Consider the following 8,533-nt stretch of genomic DNA (forward strand, 5'->3'; position numbering starts at 1 on the left):
TCTGGTGTGGAGTGACTTTCTGGGAGAAGGCACATTTGTCTCCATAATACATTCATTTTCTCCAGTGAATGCTTGAGGGTCAGTGCTGACTCTGAGGGTCTCGTGCGGGTTCCCCGCCTCCCCTTCTCCTTCTGTGTTTTTATTTTGCATGGAAAATTGCGCTAGAACTTGACTTATTCGCACGCCAATTGTGCCGAAGCAGCACTTCTAAATCCTCCCTTCCACCCCACCAACTCCTTATCTGGTCCAGGAGGGCATCTAATAGTCTTTCATTTGCATGAGACAGACTTCTCTCAGCTCAGTTTACTGTTCTAATTATTACGATCATTTATTTATTTTTTTTAATTACGATCTTTTAAAACATTTTTATCTTTTTACAGAGAAGGGGCCAAAGGCTGACATATTTTTCCATTTTTACACCCTATTATAAAGAAGGAGCAAAAGAATGGAGGGAAAGCTCCAATTTGCCTGCATGGAGTGTGCTTCTTCTTGTTCAGTTGCTCGTGTTGACGTGGAGCAGCCTAGAGACACCATCCTGGCTTCTTGCATCAGCCCACCGTGGCTCCTGGCCTCCAGGGACATTGCCAAGGAAGCTCCCAGAAGAGGACCTGTGGGCGGATTCGTGGAGTGCAGATCTCCAGTAGCCAGAGGAATAACAGTTTCCCACTGTGGGAAGCCAGGGCGAAAGGCCTGTCTCCGGGTGTCACCCATGGATTCTTGGCACCTGCAGCCTGTACAGACATCATAGCACTTTGGGGTATTCAGCTGGGCTCTTCGGTTTGTATCTGTCACAATTTGGTTCCTGGGAATAGGATTCAAGTGCAAGTAACTTCTTTGGAGACGATCCCAGGGAACCTCAAGGGGGGAATGGGGACAGGGTGGAAAGGCAATCAATGAATGCTGTGTCATCAAGCCAGTGGGCACCAGGGCTCCCTCCTCTTGGGGATTGCCCAGAGCTGCTCCAGAACGTGCACTGCAGAGTTATCCTGGGGAGCCGGCCCGGTGTTCTCGTCAATCACTGGTTGGGAGCTATTCCTTGGGCGGTGGCAGCGGGGGAGGCCTTTTTTCTCTGAGACGTGTGCCCTGCTGAACACGTGGGCAGAACAGACCCTGGATGCCAGAGAAGGACCCCTGGGTGAGGCACAGAAGATGTTGGAAGGTGGGCCATTGGGAAGCACGTGAGCCACAAGGCTAAAGCCTGAGCGAATGTGCTTCACTTCCCTGGGCAGTAGCTCAGGGGGTTCTGTCTTTTTCTAGATTGTACAAAAGTCCCCCCACACACACACTTTCCTGTACTCGCTTCCTGAGGTTTCAGTTACCTGTGGTCAATCGCCGTTCAGAAACAGATGTTGTAGGCAGCCCAGGTGGCCCAGCGGGTAAGCGCAGCCTTTGGCCCAGGGCCTAATCCTGGAGACCCGGGATCAAGTCCTGCATCGGGCTCCCGGCATGAAGCCTGCTTCTCCCTCTGCCTGTGTCTCTGCCTCTCTCTCTCTGTGTGTCTCTCATGAATGAATAAAAATCTTAAAAAAAAAAAAAACAGATATTGCTCCTTTTGACACATATTCAGAAGGTCCAAGATGCATGATGTCAGGATGCCTACAATTCCCCTCACTCCACCTCATCATGTAGGCGTCTCATCGTGTCATATCTCAAGATGAAGAAGGGTGAGGTCAGCATAAGATATTTTGAGAGAGAGACCACATCACATCACTTTTAATTACAGCATAGTGTTACAATTACTCTATCTTCTTTTTTTAAAAAATTAAGATTTTATTTATTTATTCATGAGAAACAGAGACGCAGAGACACAGGCAGAGGGAGAAGCAGGCTCCCTGTAGGGAACCAGAGGTGGGACTCGATCCCAGGACCCCAACCTGAGCTGAAGGCAGATGCTCAACCACTGAGACCCCCAGACACCCCTACTCTATCTTCTTATCATTGTTGTTGACCTCTTGTTGTGCCTGATTGATAAACTACACTTTGGTGTAGCCATGGATGGAGAGGAAAAAACATAAAATATACACAGTTTGGTACTATCCTCAGTTTCAGGCAAACACTGAGGGGCTTGGAACGTATCCCCCACACATGAGGGGCAATACTTTGCCTCTAGTGACAAAGGCTGAGCCCACGCATCGGTCTGGGCAATAACAGGTATCACCCATTCAGCACTCATGGTGCATGGAATGCCAAGCCCCTCACAGGGTCAGCTCTGCCAATCTTCACAACAAACCCACAAGGTAGGTACTGTTATCTACACCTCATGGATGAGGACAGACACACTAGAGTGTCAAGTACCTCGTTGACCTGGTGGATTCAGGATATTCAAACTCAGGCAGGCTGGCGCCAGAACCTACCCTTTGGGGTGCCGGGCTGCACCGCCTCTCACAGCTCTCCGCTGAGACTCTGGAAGCTCTGGAGACCACTGCTCTCCCAACCATCACCGTCATTTGTTGAGAACGTCTCGTGTGCCTCATCCTGGGGTAGGTGTTTACCTTCATTATTTTGTTCTGATTGCCTCACTGAGGCTGAGTGGTATGCATTGTTATTCCCATTTCAGAGTTGAGGAAAAGTGAGGTTCAGAGAAGTTACATTGCATGGCCAGTGAGTGGAAGAGTCAGGGTTGAGACAAAGGCAGGGATACCCCAGACGGCTAAGCCAGGACTTCAAGATGATGCGCTTCCTAGCTGGGCCCCTGCAGCAGGTAGCCAGTGAGTGAGTAATGAAGGAAATTCAAGAAAGCTGAATTGACCCCCTGACTTGCCTCAGAGAAGGCAGATCGGTCCAGGGCCAGGCAAGGAAGATCCTCCCCAGACCCCATCCCACATTTTTTTTTTTTTTAGATTTTATTTATTTATTCATGAGAGACACAGAGAGAGAGGGGCAGAGACACAGGCAGAGGGAGAAGCAGGCTCCATGCAGGGAGCCTGATGCGGGACTCAATCCCAGGACCCCGGGAATCACACCCGGAGCCGAAGGCAGACGCTCAACCACTGAGCCACCCAGGTGTCCCCCACCCCAACCAATTTGTATCACGAATAAGGCACACTGAGGTAGGGTGTTTGCTGTTTTTTAATAACCTTTGATAATATCCAAAGTGCTTTACAATCAACTTCCCTTTCACCTAGTACACCGGCAGGGCTTCCAGAACAGATCCAACCAACCCTGCCAGGCTTTCAGAAGCCACTCCTCCAATCCTTCTTTAAAAACTCTTCCCTCAGTGCCTGAGATTAGCAACACAGCAACATGATGTCCCACAAGTTGGACTTTGGGGGTCGCATGCATTTTGCTCTGTGCCCGGGGACAACAGCCATACCTTGTTCAGCATGAATGGGGGTGCTGGAACAAGTGGGAGGAAGGGGTACTTGCCTGTGTTCCTCTGAAAGATGTGCTGGGCACTCACTAGGTGGTGCTAATCAAGGACCTTCCTTCTCTCTTCTCTTTCCTTCCTCCCTCTTTCCTTCTCCCTATTTCTTCTTCTCTTCTTTTATTTCGTTTCTAGAAAAAGGGAAGCCCAGTGTGATAGAATGGGCACTGCCCAGGAACTCAGGAGACCTGGTTGTAGCTAGAAAGAATGAAAGGTGCCTCATCCAAAGCGGGCAGCCCTAGCTCTGCGCTTCAGGTGCTGACCAGCCAAGCAAGAAGCCTTCTTCATCTCTCTAGATTTCAGGCCCCAAAGTGTAAACACGGAGCAGGTGCACTAGGTTAGGGTTACAGCCTTTTTGAAAAGACAGTTATTTACAATTGTTCACAAATATTTTTGAGCCAGTACTTTTGAGATGGTAGTTTTTGTGTTTTTTAAAAATTCAAGATCATTTGCCTTACTTGAAAAACCAGATCTGGCGGGCACCTGGGTGACTCAGTGGTTGAGCATCTGCTTTTGGCTCAGGTAGTGATCCTGGGATCCTGGGATCGAGTCCTGCATTGGGGTCCCTGCATGGAACCTGCTTCTCCCTCTGCCAATGTCTCTGCCTCTCTCTCAATGGGTCTCTCATAATAAATAAATAAAATCTTAAAAATAAAAGAAAAATAAAAACCAGATCTGGCCACACTGGACTTACACTCCTATCAGTTCTGAGTTCCTTTGCCTCTCCTAGGTGGAGTGTGCATTCGCCGCCCAGAGCTCACGCTCACTTGATCTTACACCCACTCTGAATCTGGGTTGGTTAGAGGCCTCGGATAGATATAACCCACAGGCACCTCTGAGGCTGCTAGAAATGCACATGGTTAGGGGATTCACATGCATTGCTTCACTGTGGAGAAATACTAAAAAGAAAGCAAAACAAAAGGCCAGCAAAAGGTGACACTGGCCTCAGACCGTGGCAGAAAAGGCTGTGTCCTGAGCACACAATTTTCTGGGTGCCTTCACCCACAGGAGCCCGTGGATTTTCCAAGCAGGAGAGGCACAGGTGCCAGGTTCTGCTTCACTCATTGCAGGATGAGGAACCCGAGGTGCGGGGAGGTGAGGTGACTGCCCTAAGTCACAATGCTGCTATTGTCAATGGCTGAATCAGACTCGGGTTTGCATCACTCCTGCCCCATGCTCCTTCCCTCTACCAGGAAATCTCCTCGTCTCAGTCCAGTACTAGCTGTTTCCCCACCACTCTAACAACTTGGCAGGTGTGTGGGGCAGCTGCTAGTAAGCACACTCCAACAGATGAGACAACTGTAGCCCAGTGGGCATAAAGGAAAGGTAGCAGTTCTCTCCAGCACGATTGGAGAGATAATGGGAGGGATGAGTCTCCTTCCCTCTCTCTCTCCTCCCCTCTCTCTCTCTGGATGGGGAGTGGGGGGCCTTAATATACTCCCCCCACCTCTTTTTCTTGTTTTTTTAGGGGAGACTAAAGGGGTAAGGAAAAGAAAGACCAAAAAGTACCAAATACCAATCTTACCTGCTTTACAAATTTGGAAACCACCGTCCTGAGTTCTTTTCTTGTTTTCTCTCCTCCCTTCCTTCTTTTCTTTTCACTATGAAAACAAAAGAGTTATCTAATAGCAGGTTAGAGTTTCAGCACACTACATGGATTTCCTGGCGATTCTTATCAGAATGTATAAAAGGCAGAGTGGAATGAGGACTTCTGTCTCCCACATTAGGATGCTGAATTGGCAAAGGAGCTGACAAGTCCAGTTTCACTCCCTGGTTTAGAATCTAGGCTCAGAGGGAGCCCCAGACCACCTGGGATCTCAGACTGAGCCAAGCTCAGTCTCTCGAAAGAGTTGTTGCTTCGGTTTTGGGAGCATCTACAATGTGCTAGGTATCTGCTGCGTGCTTCGGAGATGAAAATCTCATAAATGCACAACAGATTCCTCAGAAGGCATATTGGTATCTCCTTTTCCCCCCACTGAGGAGTCTGAAGTGGGCCAAAATGTCTAGAATGCTGCCCAAGGTCATCCTACAGACCTGGTTCTGACTCCAAAACACACATTCCCTCTTCTGCACTGAGTTCACGATAGAAAAATAAAAAATCCAAAATTCCCCACCACCATCACCACCACTAGTCCTATGAGTCATGGCCTTTCCTTAATCCATTTATCCTCAGTGACCCTTCCTGGGTGTTTGGGGGTTTCCTATAGGTCCTCTGGGGCCATCTGAAGCATAGATCACGTTTGGTCCATTTTGCCATCAAAGAAGCTTCAACGATACAATCAAAATCCTACACAGTAGCCAGTAGTGCACTGGAGTCAGCTCTCCATTCCCTACTTGTCTTAGGCTGTCACTTTTCAAGTCCCCCTGGAAGAGAGTAAAGCCAGTTTAAACTGAGTAACGAACATTCAGGAAGCAAAAAGCCCATGCCACACCCTTGACGTGGTGTACTAGGGAGGAGGGAGTAAACATTAACCAGAAAGCAAATACGGAAACATCAGAAATGTGGTGCATGAAGCAAAAAGCAAGGGAGGCTAGGAAACAGTAGCCAAGCTGGTGGACTTGGAAATCAGCCAAAGTCTGGGTTCAAATCCCTCCTTTGATAGTTACTAGCTGCTTGGTATTAGGCAAATTACTTAACTGGTTTTTGCCTTAATTTTCTCCATCAATCTGGGGTGATAATAATACATTCCTCTGGCTCTTGTTGTACAGATTAAATGTTATAACGTATAGAACATGTTTGGGAGAGTGCCTGGCATTATTATGGGCTCAATGATAGCTTTTCTTATATGTAATCCAACTGCAATTAACCTATTTTCAGGCTGTCTCCTCTCAAATTCCTTTGCTATGCTCGTACTTCAAGAAAAAGGCCACATCAGAGTTTTGTTACAGTATTCTTTTTAAACTTCTAGAGCATGCTCTGTGGTCACTACAGATTCAGGCTAAATAGCCCACAGTGTGACTCTATCAGCGTTAGCAACAAGAATGGCCCCTGTATGGTAAGCAGGTGAGGCTTTGTAAGAAGAAAGAGAGTGATGTGTCCATCGGACTCTACCTATGGGAGGAAAGTAGGTGGATGGGCAACCAACAGGTCTGAGGAATATATGCAGAACAGACTTGAGGGAGAATGCCAGCCACCCACCCATCCACACCCTGGTCAACTGATAATCATGCAGAAATGGGAACTAGCAGATATTGGAAACAGTAGCCTCAAGACTTGGAGACAAGAAGCCCCTGGTTTATAAGAGTCAGGATGAAAGTGAACACCAGTCCTTCCTGAAAAAGAGAAAACTAGGGTATCTGATAGAACGGTGCATGGTATCTGCAATCAATGCGGTGATTCTGGCTGTGTACAAAGGTCTACTGTGCCATTTGGGATACCCTGTTATGAAAAGGATACTGTGCCATCAGCAAGGCCTGGTGCAATGCAACCCAAGTGACCAGGGGCACAAAGATCCATGGGTATTTGAAAATGGAAGTAAAACTGAACCAGTGCTCTCCAGGAAGGAGAGACTGAGAGATGGGGATTCATGGAGGGACAAGGCATCTTGAAGTGAAAACAGAATAAAAGCTACAAAGGATACTGGAGTTTGTTGTCTCCCTGCCTCTCTTCTGCTTCCTCTGAATCTATGTGAAAGCAGGACCATCCAAAAGTGGTATTTATTAACAAGAGCATTTCATCTATGAGCATTTAAAAAGTTACTAAACATTGGGGTGCCTGGGTGGCTCGGTTGGTTAAATGTGGGGAGTCTTGATTTTGGCTCAGGTCATGATCTCATTGGGATCCTGGGATCAAGCCCTGGGTTGGCTCTGAGCTCAGTTAGGGGTCTGCTTGAGATGTTCTCTCTCCCTCTGCCCCTCTGCCCAACTCAGGCACATATGCTCTCTCTCTCTCTCTCTCTCTCTCTCTTGTCTCTCAAATAAATAAATCTTAAAAAAATACTAGACATTTACCTGGGAACCAAACAGAGAAAAGAGAGAAGGAGAATGCTGAGTTATGGACTTAGGGCAAAAAGTGCCTACAACAAGCATTCCAGTGACTTCAGAAACAGCATCACTTAGGTGGACAAAAGGACAAAGGAAACCGAGAGATATTGAGTGATTGATATGCTCCAGAACTGGCTTTGAAGTCAAGTACCTCAACCATCACTCCATAGCTGGGGGACTTCGGACAAGTCCCTCAACTTCTCTGAGCCTCAAAACCAATGCAACCTTAGACCTCACTGTGTTTTGGGGAACATAAGCAATAACCTAAAATGGGGCCCACCATGGATGGGGCCCCCACAGAGTGATGGTTGTTCTTACAGATATTATCAGTGTTGGTCTACGTAGCGCCCCTGAGGGGAAAGGTTATGTTTTGCATGTGAGGAAATCAAGGCTCAGAGAGGTTAAGTAATTTGCTCAAGGTCACACAGGCAGTAAATGGTGGAGCTTGTCCTTGATCCCTGGCTTGCCTGATACTCCCCCTCCCCATCCTGCTTCATGGTAGCTGATAAAAGGAAACACAAAATCCTTGTTTAATCTCTTTTTACTCCATGTTTCCTTCATAGATGATACATTTTTTCTTGGAACCTAACTCATTAGCACCGTTTATTGTGGTTTCTACACCTCTGGAAAGGCCACAGTAAAAAGTTGAATTGTATTTGGGGATCCTGGGGAAACAAACATCCAAATAAGTGGGGTAAGGGGACTGCACGCATTACAAATGGATAAAAATAGCTTTTAAGACAACGGTTTGGAGAGAAAGGGTTCAGTTACTTGGCAAGTGACTATAGAGCATCTCTGAGGATGCCAAAAGCTTCTGTGTGTCTGGACATGTCCCTGCCTTCAGCATGCTTACTGTCTCATACGGGCATCTATATACTCAAGCTGCTGTTCTTCTTTTTTCTTTTTTAATTTTTTATTTAAATTCAACTTTGTTACCATATACTGTGTGATTAGTTTCAGGGATAGAATTTGGTGAGCAAGCTGCACTTCTTATTCTCCATTCTTCCATCCCTGCTTCCCAGCTCAGAGCCTAGGTTTTGTTCAGAACAGTCTAGTTCCAAGAACGGATCGTGCTTAGCCTAAAGCATTCTGGACAACCCATTTTCCTTTGCCAATGATTGGCCACAGATGGGCATGTGTCCCACGTTTAGCCATGAGATGTAAGCAAATGTCTGCAGGAAACTT

General features: G+C 47.1%; 1 long non-coding RNA gene across 1 annotated transcript; it reads right to left on the reverse strand.

Annotated features, from left to right (window-relative positions):
• Positions 1–317: 317 nt before the first annotated feature.
• Positions 318–5,764, reverse strand: LOC119870041. The gene is made up of 4 exons (XR_005355039.1): positions 5,656–5,764; positions 4,890–4,965; positions 2,355–2,475; positions 318–1,110 (listed from the first exon to the last, which is right to left on the reverse strand). It is a non-coding gene; the product is annotated as an uncharacterized LOC119870041 (long non-coding RNA).
• Between the last annotated feature and the right edge of the window lie 2,769 nt (positions 5,765–8,533).

Source organism: Canis lupus, chromosome 2 (genome assembly GCF_011100685.1).
Source record: "Canis lupus familiaris isolate Mischka breed German Shepherd chromosome 2, alternate assembly UU_Cfam_GSD_1.0, whole genome shotgun sequence".
Lineage (NCBI taxonomy): Eukaryota > Metazoa > Chordata > Mammalia > Carnivora > Canidae > Canis > Canis lupus.